General features: G+C 37.5%; 1 long non-coding RNA gene across 1 annotated transcript in view; it reads left to right on the top strand.

Annotated features, from left to right (window-relative positions):
• LOC103456694 (uncharacterized) overlaps positions 1 to 16682 on the top strand; it is an 81180-nt gene extending 64498 nt beyond the window's left edge. The window contains exons 4-5 of the long non-coding RNA XR_001776006.1: positions 284 to 357; positions 16613 to 16682. This is a non-coding gene — a long non-coding RNA (uncharacterized LOC103456694). The remainder of the gene's footprint in view (positions 1 to 283; positions 358 to 16612) is intronic.
• The last annotated feature ends 454 nt before the right edge of the window (positions 16683 to 17136 follow it).

Here is a 17136-nt window from a genome sequence, read left to right as displayed (position 1 = left end):
ACACACACACACACACACACACACACACACACACACACACACACGCACACACACACACACACACACTCCCAGTGATAAACAACAACCGAGTGTGTGATACGCTCCATGTTTTCTGATCTTCCTGAAACTATCGACGGCTGCATTGTTGTTTGTTCTCTTTAGGCTTCAGATTGGTTCTTTTCTAACAAATATTTATTTTATTTTATGAAGCATTCTTTTGAAATATTAAAAATACTCATAAGGACGGCGATACATTGAGACTTTCTGTTTCTGTTTCTCCCAGGGAGGAAGGAGGATATCAATAATATGCTTGTTATTGGAAGGCAGGAAGTGAGGAAAGGGGAAAAGGATGAAAAGGTAAGAATGTATCAATGGGGAAAGAAAGGTACACCTTTCTAAATTCAATGCTGCACCTGGTTTCATGAAACAAACCCACTGAGCTCCTGGCAGCGCCCTGCCTGCCTCCTGGTGATGAATATTACAAAAAAGCATAAAAAAAAGACTTCTGATCAGCTCTTCTGACGAAGGCGTGCAATTCCAATGCAACAGCCCATCTCTATTAAGTTAGTTATTCTAGGAATATGACATCTAGACTTTTAAACCAAATGTGGAAAAAGAATAGATGCATTGAAAAGATACAAGGTTACTAGAAAGCCAAAGCTCTGTGAAAGTTTCAGGGTTCCATATTTTTCAAAAATCACTTTTATTTTATTTTTTTGTAACTTTTATGACATTCTGAGGATTTTAAAAGGGGAGCTGCTGTACTAAACTTACTGTTTGTACGTTTTTGTATTTTCATTTGGGTCTCAACTGCTTCTAAAAACAGCCCAAGCTTTTTAGCAGTAAGTTTGTGATTTTAGGTGTCAAGAAAACCTACCGATTGTTAAGTCCTAATCAACGGTCTCTGTGCCGTTACCTAGCAACCCCGGCTGAGCTCCCGCATTTTGGTCAGCTGGTTTTCGTTTTTGTTGTTGATTTTCCATCCAGAAACCACTTCATGCATTCTTGTTGATTATGCAGGAGGCTCCACTTATGCTTTTCGAAGGTGTAAATTATATAATTGCGCATCAGTTTGCAGTCATTTTTACGTCTGGGTGAGCTCTAACGACAACTGCTAGCAGAAACATTGAGCGCCGACAGCAACAATAGTTGACTTCCTTATAAACCTTCTAGCAGTAGCATCAATTAACATGCTAACAACCATTAGCAACAGAACTTATTAGTGGCAACAGCTGCTGGCAACAAAAAGCACAAACTACTAAGTGCTACCAAAACAAACCTCAGCAAATGAAATGCTAGTATTTTAAACTAGCAACCATAAGATTTGAAACATAGTCATCAAAATAAAGGTAATAATAAAAAAATTTAGTACAAAAAAAACAACTTGGAAGTGTTTTGTAATAGCAAACCCATGGAAACCTTTATATTACATAAACTAGATCAATCAAAATAATGGTGTGATGAACTGTTTCGTTAGCATTAGCATATTTTACAGCAGATTAATGGGAATAAGAGCAATTCTGAAAACTAACTATTTAGTAACATTTTGAAAATATTCTAACACTGTATATAAAATGAAACTTATTGGTTATATCCATAACCACAAAAGCCTAATTTATCAATTATGAAGAAAAGCTGAGGTTTAGAAAGTAACATCAGGTTGACTGGATTCATTCATAATACTTGATATAAGTGATGCAAAATACTGGTTTATAATTTCAGGATGGTACAAAACAGAAAATTTTACGTTTTTGGGGTCTGAATCTGCATTAAATGCTATTTAGACAATAAAAACATGACAAAGTTTGGTAGTAACTATTTAAATGTTAAGCTGGACCAACAGGAAAGTGGAAAACATGTGTGATGTGTCGTGAAGCTAATAACTGCTTTGCTTTCTTATCATTTTTCTAAATGTTACATTATAACCTCTCTCTCTGACGCTGGATCGTTTTCTTTGACTTCACCTGTCTCTAACGTCTATTCAGACGGGACGAGGACAACACATTCAGTCGCTCTCCAGCAGAGATTCACATTTTGAGGAGGCGAATTGCAAATAAAAAGAGACTGGACATGAATACAAATGCTCTCTCTACTTTTCTTCAGTGATTGGACAATTTTGCATCTTTTTTCCTCCTTTTTTGTTAGTTTGTTTTGGTCGATATTAAACATTCACCTAAGGTTCAACGTTTGTTCCAAGCTTTAATAATAAGTTTTGGAGGGTTTTGTTTTTAGACCAACACGCGCTTCGACTTTTCCCTTCGCGCAATCAAATCTGAATTCCACTTGGCCACGAAGAACTGGTCATTACAGACAATTACATCAGCGGGGCCGCAAAGTTTACAGCATTTCTTCAGCCAGCTGTAATGGCCGTCTCAGCTGTGGCCGGCCAACAATCCCGTCCACCTTCTCTCCTGTTGCTTAGCTTTAACCTCGTTCCAGCGCTGCAAATGCAAATTAAAAGGTAATGTCCTCTCTGCTGGGCAATCAAGGCTTTTCATGACTAAACAACTTCTGCTCCATGCATCCAAAAGGAACTTATTTTCCAGTCCCAGTTGGACACAAAGAGTGATTCAGTACAACTATGTGTGGAGCTGAATCTTTAAGTAACTGGAGTTCAACCTCATATATATTTCATGTCATCTACCACTTGCCAATGTCAGGACTCAATAATAGATGAGAGGTTTCAGAGTTATTATACACTTCATACCTGCTAACATCTCTGTTTCTACTTTACCTAAACAGCTGCCCTTCAGTGTTCGCTTTGTTTTTTTAATAATGTTGGTTTAAGTTTTGGGGAAAAACACAGAATCGGTGTGTTAATGAAGCAGCTTTAATGTTTTTGATGTTGAGCCAACAAACACACCTGCATTGAGTTGTAGTTGTGCTCACACCTAGAGCGGGTTCATTGAACCGGCTGAACCTGGAGCTCCAGGAGTCTAGCAAAGATTTTTCAGATTTTGTTTGAGAGGAGAAAGGAGAAAATTACAGATGTTCTCTGGTCTGGTTTAATTATATGATAATTTGATGATAGTTTTGCTGCTTTATGTAACACGACTGAACAGGAAATTAACAGCCAGATGGAGAACAGGCAGACTTATGTTCAAATCATGAAAGAAACCAAGGATTAAACAGAACCGTGTGGACCCATATGGAGGTATAGTAGTTATGTTATTTGTCAGGGTTTCCATATGTGCTGATGAAATTAGGCATCTTGACAGTTTATTGGTGATTCGTTTGTGTAAGTGTAGTCAAGCGACAGTATAATATAAAACGTTAGCTGAGAGGTGGAGAAAGTAAAGAAGAAAAGGGAAGAAGGATTGGTGGCCAGTTGCTGTAAAGACGGGACAAAACCCAGAAGTACACAAAGTCATTGGCAGCAGTTTCTCCAGGAAAGAGACACTGATAGACATAGAAGTGCAGAACTAGAGATAGTTTCTGTTGAAGCTCAACAAGCAAATCATAAGAACTTTAGGGGGAAAAAACCCCAAAGAGTTTAGCTTTAACAAAAACTACATGACATACCAGCTTTAACGACAGAACTTGTCAAAATAAAACTAACGTTCACAAACAGCTGTTCATATACACATGACATAAAGTATTAAAATCAAGTGGGTTAAAAATCCAAACTGCTGCTGGCCACAGCCCCCAACTCAGCGTTTAGTCACATGTAAAAATTAATGCTGCAAACAGATGCACAATTATATAACCCTACATATTTGAAAAGCAGAAGTGGAGCCTTCTGCACAACCAACAAGAATGTATTAAGTGGCTTTTGGATGGCAAGTCAACAACAAAACACTTGTCTTTGCCAGCAGCCATTGTACAGCGCATAAAACCAGCTGACCCAACGGGCTGGACCTCTGGTTGGGTTGCTAGGTAACGGGCTGGTCTCGCCTGGGGTTGCTAGGTAACGGGCTGGTCTCGCCTGGGGTTGCTAGGTAACGGCGAAGTGCCCAAATGCGACTTAACAATTGAGAGGTTTTTGAAACGGCTCATTTTCCAGACACCAAGTTTATTGAAAAAAATAAAATAAAATAATAATAATAATAATAATAATAATAATAATAATAATAATAATAATAATAATAATTTGGGCTGTTTTCAGAAGCAAATGAACGTACACAAACATTTGATTCTGTTTTAACAAGAATGTACAAATATAATAAGATATTCCTGATATGAAAAAACAACCGAACGATGTGAATGTAGAGTAAAACACTCAAGCTCTTAGTCAGTGGTTCTTCCTCCTTCTCAGGTTCACATGAATGAAAATTAAGCTAAAATGTAGCATATTATTTGCTAAACAAAATTGCTGTCCATTTTTAAAACTAACTTTATCTTATAAATGTTACAGTAATGTAAAATATGATCTCTTCTAGCTCAGTACAGTAATCCGTTACAGAAAACCAAATGAAATAGTTTGATTAATTAAGCTCGGAGGATTTAAACAGACTCGTAGGAACCGTGAAGCTGCCGGGACAAAGAATGAAACGACTTACATCACCTCTCTGTCGCGCCTGCAGCCTTCTCAAGAAACAGCGGTTTGCGTCCAGGTGCGACTGGCAGCTGCTGTGCAGAAATTGGCCACCGCTGGAGCCAAATGCAACCCAAATGTCGGAAACCCATTAGAACATCGGAAACTTCCTGCTTTTAATTCCAGCAATGATTTCTGGAAGAGATGCAGCTAATCCGTGGAATAGCAATAAGGAGCGTATTTGTTGGACGCTTCTGTTTAATGCAGCTTTGTTTCACACAAACCAAACTGCAAGCTAATCAGCGGTTAGCCCAGCAGGACGGTTGAAGTCAGCGGGTTTTCTCACACGGCATGCAGAATAATAGAGACTGCAGAGTTTCCAGCTTACCTGAAACCACCGGTGTCTGCCAGGGTGACAGATGGTTTACTCAAGGTTATTCAAAACTCACTCCTGACTTCTCCACTTCACAAAACAGGATTTTCAGTAACTATTCAAGGTTGACAGGTGTAGATGTGATATGATGAGAAGAAAAATCTGTTTAAATTAGAAGGTGAACAAACTGAAATGATATAAAAAGTATCTTTTATGCTTATAGTCCTAAATGAAGGCTGCCGTTGGAGGCCTCTTAGGAGGCAAATTCGACCCAAATCCGCTTATTTTGGCCATATGCAAGACACAACTTTCTGTTTTTTCTACCAGCCTGTGAACCAAATCCCTCATTTTAGGAAATAAAATGTTTGTTTTTTTAAAAGATTTAATTTTGTCAATGGTTAAATTGAAAATCAGCAAAATGAAAAAATGTATTTATCCAATTAGTTGATTAATCATCAGAATAAATGTTAGAATATTTGATTACTAAAATATTTATTATTTCACGCCTTCGTTTAAATTAGTTTCTACTGATTCTTCAATGCTCAACCTCTAATTTCTTCTGTTTTAATCGGTAATGCATATTCCTCTAAGCAGATTTGGACAATAGATTCACCATTTATGTTGGTTTATCTCATAAAACACCATTAAAATCTGATTTAACTTAAAAATGCACAGACAGAAAACATAAATGTTCATCCGTCTGAAATCTGAGGCTGTGACATTTTAAACAACTCCATTAAAAAGTTGCTCAAACCGTAGCTGCGGTCAGAAGTGACTCATCTACCTCATTTCACCGTAATCACCAGCTATGATTGATGCCGACTGACTTCTCCTTAAAATCCAGACAAATCAGCAACAAGAAACCAGATGCTTATTCACAGCATCTCAATAAATGATTAAACTGTAATCGGTATGCCGCTCACCGACGCCTCGCCCTGTAATGTCGGTTTTTATGGGCGTCAGTGAAAGAGGCTCTAATATCCCACACATGAGAAGTGTAACCATTACATGAACATAAAGGCCAACAAATCAGGATGTAAATCAGAACGTATGGCAGAGTGTTGGCGGTGCAAGATGGATTAAATCAGCTCTTCCTCTGGTTTAAAGAGGGAGCTGGGACTCCAGATTTAAACGGAACGTGTTAGGAAGACGCTTAAAGATGAAAAATTATTACTTTACATGCTTGGATTGGACATTTGGACAATCTGGGACACATTCAAAATCATTTAAAACAGCACAAAAATGTCATCTTGTAGAGCAGCAGCCAATTGAAGTCTTCATTTTAAGTCTGACATTAAATTTAGCCATTTTTGAGTGTTTTTGTCCTTAAATGTAACATGTTATCAGACAAGTTTTTATATTAATTTACGCTGACGGGTACAAAAGGCAGTTTTTCATACAATGTTTTCATTTATGTTGGAAAACAGCATAATGAAACCATGAGTGAACTGTTTAAAGGTGACCTATTATGCTTCCTTGACCAGGTTAGGATAAGTCCATGGTCTATACAAAACCTGTTCATTACATTTTTTTGCACAAAATCATTCTTAAATATTGAGATTTTGGTCAGAATGAGATGTTTTAGGGCATCTTGGCACTTTAAATCTAATTAAGCGGCTGCTGGCCACGCCCCCTAAACTTAACGTTGACACTCACACATGAAAATGGCTGCAAACAGATGCACAATTAAACAGCCATACATGTATGAAAAGCAGAAGTGGAGCCTTCTGCACAATGAGCAAGAATACATCAAGTGGTTTCTGAAAAGTAAGTGAAAATCAAACCAGTTGTACCAGTTGTCTTTTTCCAGCAGCCATTGTACAACACATACAGCAGTAAAACATTAATTTACTTATTTTTTTATTTTATCATTATTGGAGCCTAGGAATTAAATTTAGCTCAATATACACTGCTCAAAAAAATAAAGGGAACACTTGAACAACACAATATAACTCCAAGTAAATCAAACTTCTGTGAAATCAAACTGTCCACTTAGGAAGCAACACTGATTGACAACGGGGACCCTCGTCGGGTCAATCAGTGTTGCTTCCTAAGTGGACAGTTTGATTTCACAGAAATTTGATTTACTTGGAGTTATATTGTGTTGTTTAAGTGTTCCCTTTATTTTTTGAGCTGTATATATACATTTTAAATGTTCAGTTCAAACACAAAAAGTTCTCTACATGTCTAAAACCAGCTGACAGAATGTAAAGGAACTCGGCTTTGGGTTGCTAGGTAACAGGACTGGGCTTGGCTGGGGTTGCTAGGTAACGGGGCTTGGCTTGGCTGGGGTTGCTAGGTAACGGGGCTGGGCTTGGCTGGGGTTGCTAGGTAACGGCACAGCGCCTGTGGAATGTAACTATTGAACTGTATCATTTTTCAGACACTAAAACAATGACTTATTGGGTGTTTTTTTTAAGCGCTTCGATTATTTCTAGAAGTATTTAAGGCCCAAATGGAAGTACAAAAACATCGCCTTTAAGCTAAATTTCTAGTTTACCAAATAAAAAGTTGCTGATAATTTCCAACATGTCTCTAAAGTGTCCTAAAATCACATCCTATTAATGTGCATTTCTAGCAGCTTAAGTTAAAAAAAATAAAAAAAATATGTCCTCTTCTAGATAAATGTGCTTTATGTGACAGTTTTATCTCTTTAGCTACATTTCTGTGTCATGTAGATGATAATTTAATTAGGTTGGGATGTTACTTTAGGTATTTTTAGGGAAACTCGACAATATATGACATTCTTACAAAAACATTCCAGTTTAGACGAAAGACAGAGCCATGGGCGGAGGGAACAGACAGTGACCTCTTTCTGCATCGGTTTACCCTTCGTCTTCAGCCTGCAGTTACTCCCTGGAGGTAAAGCAGTTTCTCAGGGAAAGAGCCAAAGTCCTGAGTTATCGCGCCTTTGGATCATGGATGAAGGCGGCGATTGATTCGTTATCCTTGTGCATGAGTCCCCTGAGGTTGAGATGGATACTTGTCTGAGCATCGGCAGTTTAATAGGCAAACATTCAAGGTCACAAGCAGCAATACGGAAGCGAAAAGCGCTGCAGTTTAGCTTGATTAGCGGCTGAAATTAAGAAGAATATAAATGTATTATATGCATATAGGGTGCAAATGTTTGTAGTTGATTTTACTGACCAAGTTTCTGCACAAAAACAAGGAATTTGATTTTCACTCACTGTAAAAACACAAAGTATTATTATTAGTTTCTAGTGCAGATATCTCAATACACTTAAAAAAGACTAAATTAATTTATAAGAAACTTTTCAGTGAGATGTAGGAACTTGTTTTAAGTCACTAACTCCTTAATTTTGATTTTAAAAAGTACTAGTTCCACTAGTATTTTGTTCTAGTTTCTAGTGTAAATATTTTAGTACATTTAAATATGACCAAACTAATTTACAAGTAACTTTTCAGTGAGTTTTAGGAACCATTATGTATGTAAAAAAAAAAAAGGAGCAAATTTTGGCAACAAAACTTGGAAATTTCTGAACTCCAACAGTCAAAAAATTATGAGGAAAAACTTTTGAAAAGTCAACATTTTCTAGTAAAAAACTCAGAAACTTTAAAATTAATCACAGGAATTTTCTAGAAAAAAAAAAGTCCAAGTTCTTCACATTTGTTATGAAAGAAATCATCTGGCAGTGAAACTGGAACTTTTTCATCAATATTGAGGAATTATTTACTTAAAACAAGATCCTACATGTTGCTCAAAAGTTACTTTTAAGTTAGTTTTGTCTTATTTTAAATGTTCAGATATTTCACTAGAAGCTAGACCAGGTAATTAGTAAGATTTAGTGTTTTTGCAGTGCACAAACACAAATGTTTGTAAAGTCAGTGTTTCCAATCTGTCAAAAGTTGAATCAAATCGAAGCGGTGTGATCACTTCTGGGGAGCTTCTGTCCCCCACAGCTTATTTAACCCGGTAATTTTCACGTCGAGCCGAATGTCCTTTTATGTTCTTGATCAAAATTCGTTTCCAAAAGCTCTCGGCGGATTGAGTTTCGGCCCCCGTGCCGAACGAGCGCAGGGCTGGACGGATGGGGGTAGATCCATTTTCTAGTTCAAGGGGGTTCAAATACGAAGAGGAAACGAGAGGCTTATCTGATCAGAAGTGAGGCCTTTGAAGAGAACTGCTGACATGATCATTAAATTGTAGCACACTGAGGCAGTAATGTAGTACAGTTCTGCTGCTTTTGTTCACCTATTGGTAGCATAACAGATGAGGAGAGCCCTGCCGGTTAACACGCTCCGCTTGCAGTTTTTGGTTATTTAAAGCCTTGTGATCAGTGTGTTCTCTGGATGGATTTGATGGAAAATTCATGCCATGAATACTTAACGTCCTCCAAAGCCCTGCTGCGGCAAAATATCTTAGTCCGCGTTAACACGGTTTCCTCTGAAAATGACCGCTTTCTGTTCCCCCGTCTGGAGACCACTGCCGCCGCTGCTTACTGGGGGATCAGGACGTTTAAGGGGAGAAGAGACGCCACAGGAATCGATGCGCTATCGACTGCCATCTCACGCCGATTTACAGAAATTTGTTTAGATGCTTGCACTTAATCTGGGTGTTTGCTCATTTCTCTCACTAACAACTTCCTGAGAGACACACAGGACACACAACCATGCACAAACACACTCACACCTAGGGGCAATTTAGAGAGGCCAATTAACCTGACAGTCATGTTTTTGGACTGTGGGAGGAAACCGGAGTACCCGGAGAAAACCCACCATGCACAGGGAGAACATGCAAACTCCATGCCGAAAGACCAGGGCCAGGAATCGAACCCAGATCCTTCGTGCTGCAAGGCAACAGCTCTACCAACTGCGCCACTGTGCAGCCCTATCATCAGAATCATCATGTCAAATTTATTATGGTTCAGAAGCAGCTCTAAACTCTAAACAGGTGTGTTTGTTTTCATTTAAAGGAACTGAGTGTTTCGTCTGTTTTGCAGTTTTCTGGATGTTTATTCCAGATTTGTGATGGATAGAAGCTGATTGCTGATGTAAATACCAACTGGAGCTCAGCTGTGGTTGCTAGGTAACGGAATGCGACTTAACATCCGGGAAGTTTTTGAAAACGTTCATTTTTCAGACACCAAAACACATCAACATACTACCAGAAAATTGCTTTTCTAGAGTTCTTATAATGTTTTTAGAAGCAGTTGAGACCCAGATGGAAGTACAAAACTGTGCAAAATGTGAATTTTGCATAATATGTTCGCTTTAATGGTCTTATATACTCTACAAACCAAAAGAAATTGTGCAATGTGTAACATTTGACTGTTGCATGCATTATGAAAAGTTGCCACAAATGGATCTTTGGTAATTTTTCTGTTACTGACCAATAAACCAAACAAAAACAGAGGATCTGACTAAATAATTATTGGACAGTTCAATCAAAACATAGCTTAGCTTTCAAAACGTGCTGGAACTCAGCAGGGATTGCTAGGTAACGGGCAGAGCTCGGCTGGGGTTGCTAGGTAACGGGCAGAGCTCGGCTGGGGTTACCAAGTAACGGGCAGAGCTCTGCTGGGGTTGCTAGGTAACGGAATGTGACTCAACATTTGATAAGTTTTCGAAATGGCTCATTTTCCAATCACCAAACATTTTTTAACTTATTAGCAGTAAACAGCTGGGTGTTTTATTAAGTACTTTGATCGTTTTAGAAGCATTTGAGACCCAAACGGAAGTAGAAAATGTGCAAAAGGTGAATTTTAATTTACGTTTTTAGGTTTCTATTGCTCAGATTTGAGTTGAATTACATAAAATTTCAATAAAACTAAACAGGTTATGAATATTTTCCACTGCAGAGACGCCAAATGATATGTTTTTTTTTTGTTCAAACATTAAAAAAAGATTTATTTTAAGAATTTCCCTGGTGTGGAGCTGAAATTTAATTAGACATTAATTTCATATCAAAGCCAGGCTTTAGCAGCTCAGATATGTCTTACAGATACAAGGTAAAACAAGCCCTCAAACAGCTCCAAAAACCATCAGTTTCATTCACGTTTTAGTGTTGCTGGAGAGCCGAATTGGTTTTCATTAAATCTCCCTGTCAGCAGAAAATGTGTTTGATGTCTACAAGTGCAGCCTGAATAATTCACCGAGCTAAAACAGAAAAATAAATCATGGTCACTGGAATGCTACCAGAGGTAGTCGGTGCTGTTTTTATGAGATCTTATTCCTGGTGGCAGGAGAACACGCTTTCTGTTTTTTCTGTTTGTTATTCAGGAGTCGGTCCGGATGAAAGTCGGAGCTTAAAAAGCCAAAGCCAACTTCTTCTCAAACATGCACCTGAATACGTGTGTGAGCGCTCACACGATATAAATAAATAAATAAGAAAAACTCTCCCTCAATACTTCAAAAGACCCGTCTGATACAATAAAGAAGAAGACGGAGGAGAAAAATGTAATCGGCAGCACCAGATTGGGTCCAAAAGAATTCCTGATCTGTTTTTTGTCCTGAACTGCATTACATTTTGTCAGCTGGACAAAGTTGTCAATCAAGCCGGCAAACCTATTTTACGTCGTCAATAGGACAGAGGAGAGAGTGTTCATTGCTTCAATAGAGGGCCACAGATTAAAGTAGGCCAAGCAGAGAGGAGGTAATTTTCTGGGCTGATGTATTGACACTAAGACTCGATCATCTCCTGCATTGTGTCTCAGATCTGCTCCGAGACGGACAGACCGTGGAGAGAATTACTGCCGCCGCGCGCCATATGGCCTCACCGCCTCGTTTTGGAAAAGAGAATTCTATTTTACGTCCAGCAACGCGCAGAACGCTGCAAAAACATTAAATATTACCAAGAATTTTTGATTTGGTTTCTATCACAGATATCTTAGGACACTTAAAATGCTTTTCAGCAAGACATAACTGCTTAATATTGATGAGAAAGTGCAGATTATTTCACTTTCTTTTATAACTGAAATAATCTGCCAGTGGAACTTGCAGTTTTTTGATTAACGTAAAACATGGTCACATCAATCATGTCAATTTCTGAGTTGGAAAACTCAAGAGAGTGGGGGAAAAAAGGTAAATTTCACCTGAAAACCCACGAGTTTTCTAGAAAAATTTTTTAATTTTGGCACTCAAAAGTAAAAAAAAAAAATAGAAATCATAAATTCGAGATTAATCTTAGAAATATTCTACAAGAAGCGAGGAAATGTCGGCGCTCATAAAGTCAAAAATTTTTGACATTAGGAAACTTTCTGAGTTTCAAAACTTAATTTAAACTTTTTGAGGTCATAAATTTTCCTAGAAATGTTTTAGATTAACCTCAAAATAGTTTTTTTTGTCATAAATATACTCCTCTTTTTTTCTATCTAAAATGCCCATAACTGCGCCGTCGTACGTTCCACTTGCAGATTATTTTAACTATAACCAGTGGTGGAGAAAGTACTCAAAAAATTTACTTAAGTAAAAGTACAAATACACAGACAAAAATGTACTTAAGTAAAAGTCAAAGTACCACATTAACATTTTACTTAAGTAAAAGTAAAAAAGTACTGGCTTTTAAAAATACTTAAGTATTAAAAGTAAAAGTACTTGCTGAATGAATTGCCTAATCACTAATATCATTAAGTGTACCGATCGTATTTAATTTTAATACATCAGAAATGTGCCATTTTAGTGAACAATGCCACAGATAAAGCATGTTTTTATTGTTTACTCTGTAACATAGTTTAGACTTAGATATTTGATTCTATGCATCATAATTTCAGGGATGGAAACATTTTGTCTCCTGTCCTAACATAGCATGAACTTCACTTKTTTTGCCACACATTTATTTTGAAAGAAATCCAACTGGCAGAGGAGGACATGGTACCAAGGAGCCTCATAGCAGAGTTGTAGTCTAGACCACCGAACCCAAGACCAAATCAAAACYAGCACCCCGCGCTACATGACAATAAAATTAAGTGCACCTATCAAAACTGCTTCTCAAATTGATCTGAAAGATTCACTTTCCCATAAAAACACCTACTTAGAGCTGAAATAAATTTAACCAGTGACAATTCAAACTCATCTTCATTCTGTTTTGCTTTCATCTCTGTGCCACAATACACAGAGGTCTCCTGCCATCCCTAAAGAAATAACACCCTGGGCGGTTGCCCATATTGCCAATGTCAGAAATTGCACCATTAAACATAGCAATTAACAACGCTCAACTATGAACACTGTCCAAGGCCCAATAAGCAAGAAGTAACCAAGCAGAAGGAGCACCGTGACTGTTCTCATCCTCCCTCCTGCTGCAACGTCTGCCACCATGACAGGTGATGAAAACAAAGAGCAATGAGCATGCTCTGCGTTCTTATGTTTTTGTTTTATTTATTCACTAACTAAATATAAAGATATTTTAATGAAATAAAATAGCTACTGCAGTGTACGCAGAGCATTACAAGAACAAAGAACAGCTCTCAGTGAGGCTTCAGCACTATAGGACTTGGTCAAGATCCGTCCAGAAGAATCGGATCGTCCATGAATGTCATATTACTATATTGCACTTTGGTCACAGCGTTGTCCCATATATGCAACACCTCAGTCAACACCTCCACACAGTAATTCAGCGCATGAGTGACAACTTTTTTCCATCGCAGATACAACATGTGTCTCTGTACAGCTAGCTTTGCTAGCATCACGTCCACAGATCTTACCTTTCTTTAAGCTTTCCTTCCAAGTGACGCTAAAAGTTGGACGAAGTTCCACCGTCTGTGAAAGCGAAGCGCTGCTGATTTTACATGTCGCCATATCTTATGATTTATGCAGCTATTATATTACTGACGCTCAGAGGAAACCACTGCGCATGTCTGGAGCGCCGCGTGCGAGTAAAGGTGGAGCCGATGGGTGACAACAGACACTACGTCACGTTATTGGTTGGATTTTAAGGCGCCACCTTAAATCCCTTAACGGAAAAAAAGAGCAACGCGACTTGGATGTAACGAGTAACGCGACAGTTTGTAGAAATGTAGTGAAGTAAAAAGTACAGATACTTACTGTAAAATGTAGTGGAGTAAAAGTAGAAAGTAGCCATTATTAAATCTACTTAAGTAAAGTACAGATACACGAAATTTGTACTTAAGTACAGTAACGACGTACTTGTACTTCGTTACTTCCCACCACTGACTATAACAATACACTTTCTCCATGATATAAGTGAAATAATCTGCCAATATGAAGGAATTATTCACTTAAAACGAGCTTAATCTCAGAATTTTTTAAGAAAAAGCAGGTACATTTCTGAGTTTGAAAACTCAAAAAAATACTAGAAAAAAACAAAAAAGGGATAAATTTCCACTAGAAATAACTTTTCTAGAAAAAATGAAAATGTCGCCACTACAAAAGCGGAAACATTTTGAAAAAAGTCAGAAATTTTGGGATTAATCTTAGAAATTTCTAGAAGAAGCAAGAAAATGTCTGATTTTATCAAGTTGAACGTTTCTGACTTTTGAGATTAATCTCATGATGGCTTTTGGGCAGAAATATACTCAGATTATTTTACTTATAACAAGATATTTTTCCCACATTGTAAGTGAAATAATTATCCAGAGGAATTAGTACTTATTTATTAATATTAAGGAACATTTTATTTAAAAAAAGTTCCTTTATCTTGTTGAAAAGTTGCTTTTTGTCATATTTCAAGTGAAGATATTTGCACTAGAAACTAAACCAAAAATACTTGCTAGGATTTTGTGTTTTTGCAGTTTGTCACAACTGATATTAAAGATTTATATATGTTGCAAAAATGCTGCCTTGTGTAAAAATGCTTGAAATTATTCAGCACTTTTCCTCTGACTGAAGTGTTGAAGCCGATCATGCCCACGTCAAACATGGCGGCCAAAGCTCGGCCATAAATAGTCAGAAAATGACGCGGCCTTTAGCCGGTGGCAACGCAAATGTCAAAACATTAACACCAGCCTGAAATCTGCAGAAACACTTAGCTGATTGCGGAGAAAAGAGTCGTGATTAACCAGCTGCGATCAAAGAAACGATCTGCCTAAACCCGGGTTTCATTCTTCCAGCCTGAACAAGTCTGCGCCGAGTGTCGGTGGTCTCGAACAAAGATCTATCACTCGGCGAGCGCGAGTGCACTGACAGCATCGTGTTTCTGTGAGATGAGAGCAAATGAGTTTACAGTACACTCTGACAGACTTCAGCCTGCACGCTGTCTGCAGGAGATGCCTTTATTCCTTTGTTTCAGAGCAGCAAGTTGAGAAAAATGTCAACTTGTCTGCTAAAAATAAAACAACCCATGATTAGCGCTGAGGGGATTTAAATGGTATATGCATCTTCTAAATAGTCTGCTCATAAAAGAGAGATTTATCCTCACGAATGAATAAATATCAAATATCTCATCTCTTTTCTGCGTGACCTTTTATTATATAAGGAGTCGCTGCAATTACAGCATCAATCTGGCATTCAGTCGCATTCAATAGCGCCATCCAAATGTGTCGATAATAATTAATTTGCAGAGGTTAATGGAAGACGGGCTTTGACAGTGCCAATAAGACGTAATGCTGATGCAGTCCTGCCTGCAAAACAATGTTCTGCAAGGCGGTTCAGTCAGGAGTGTGAGGATAATGTCAGAATAATGAGTTTTCTGCTTAATTCAGATGGTTACACTGCAAAAACACAAAATCCTACCAAGTACTGAAAACATCTTAATGTTTAAAAATAAGACTAAACTAACCTGCAAGTAACTTTTCTGCAAGATATGAGCTTGTTTTAAGTCGATAATTCTGTTTGAAAAGTCAAAAGTTTTCAGTTTTTGAAATTCAAATTTCCTAGCTTTTCTAGATTAATGTCCTGGAATTAATCCAAAAGAATTTCTGAGTTTTTACTAGAAATGTTTTGACTTTTCACACGAGAAAATTTCAGATTTTCCCCCCACAATTTTCTGACTTTTGGAGTTCAGAAATTTCCAACTTTTTTTTGTGGAAAATTTCTCAGATTAGTCTAAATATTTCCACATTTTTTGGCGAATATTTTCTCCTCCTTTTTGTTTTCTATCTGTGATGGCCTTAAAACAAGTTCCTACAATGCATTGAAAAGTTACTTATAAGTTAGGTTTATCTTGTTGAAGTGTACCAAAATATTTACACTAGAAACCAGACGAAAATTATTTAGGGGTTCAGTCATATTTTAACTTTGGCTTAAACGATTAATCAAATTAATTGTGATTAATCGATTATTGAAATAACAGCCAACTAATATAGTAAACGATTAATCGTTAACTGGAGTCCATTTGCTTAAAAAACACCATATTCAGAGAAGTAATTAAGACAAAACTGTACAAAAAATTTATATTTTGTTCATTATGTCGAGAAACATTTTCTAAACAATGCTTATTATTACATTTCATTACATAAATTTGGTTTTCTTCTCTAAAAATTTAAAATCATTTACTTATTTGCATCTTTTAATGAATTTCTAATATTGTGTATAAAAGACTTAAGTGAATAAATTAAAAATATGCAGAATGAGACAATTTGTTATTCGATTAATCGTCAGAATATTCAATCAAATAATCGATTGCTAACATGATCGTTAGTTGCAACCCAACTTTCTTTATGATTTTCATCTCCAACTGATGCTAGTAAAAGTATAAGTAACCAAAATGGATGGATATTGTCATGGTTACAGGTTGTTTTTGTCGTTAGTTTTAACTTCACAATGTTCGTTTTCAGGAAAAGTTGTGAGTGTTTGAGGGATAACTTTGTTTCCTGAAGGAGAATCTGATTTAGTTTCTCCTCTCCGTTCAGAAATTTGGCGAACCAATCCTCGGAGATCCGGCTCAGAGAACAGAAGCTGTTTGCTATTCCAGCAGGGGATACTCATCTTAAAGGATTGAATTAGGTCAGGGTAGTGAGCTCTCCGAAGGAAAACCTACTCTGGAGTTTAGTCAGCGACTGTCCTCTAAAATAACAAAAAGTTGGAGAAGGAAAGATCTGCAGTGACCATGTGACGTGTTGTAAAGTAAACGCAGTTTTCCTCATGAATATCTCTGAACTCTCACAGATTGTCCCTTCATGCCTGTGAAACCCTGGATCTGTGCTTTTAAACAAGCTGTTTTATGGAGCTTTAAATGCTGCTGGTGCACTCCCCCCCCCCCCCCCTCATGTACCCATTTCCAGCAGAACATATTGGCTGGGAACAGAAACACCGTGATTCAGCTGCTGACATTTTAACCATAATTGGAAAGAAACTGCAGTAACATATGGAAAGAGACGACGACTTGTTCCTGCAACGTGTTGCACAAACTTTACATGGATTCCTTCGTTTCACA

The sequence above is a fragment of the Poecilia reticulata genome, linkage group LG20 (genome assembly GCF_000633615.1).
Source record: "Poecilia reticulata strain Guanapo linkage group LG20, Guppy_female_1.0+MT, whole genome shotgun sequence".
Taxonomy (NCBI): domain Eukaryota; kingdom Metazoa; phylum Chordata; class Actinopteri; order Cyprinodontiformes; family Poeciliidae; genus Poecilia; species Poecilia reticulata.
Note: the sequence above shows the minus strand (reverse complement) of the source record. Positions and strands in the feature narration are given on the sequence as shown.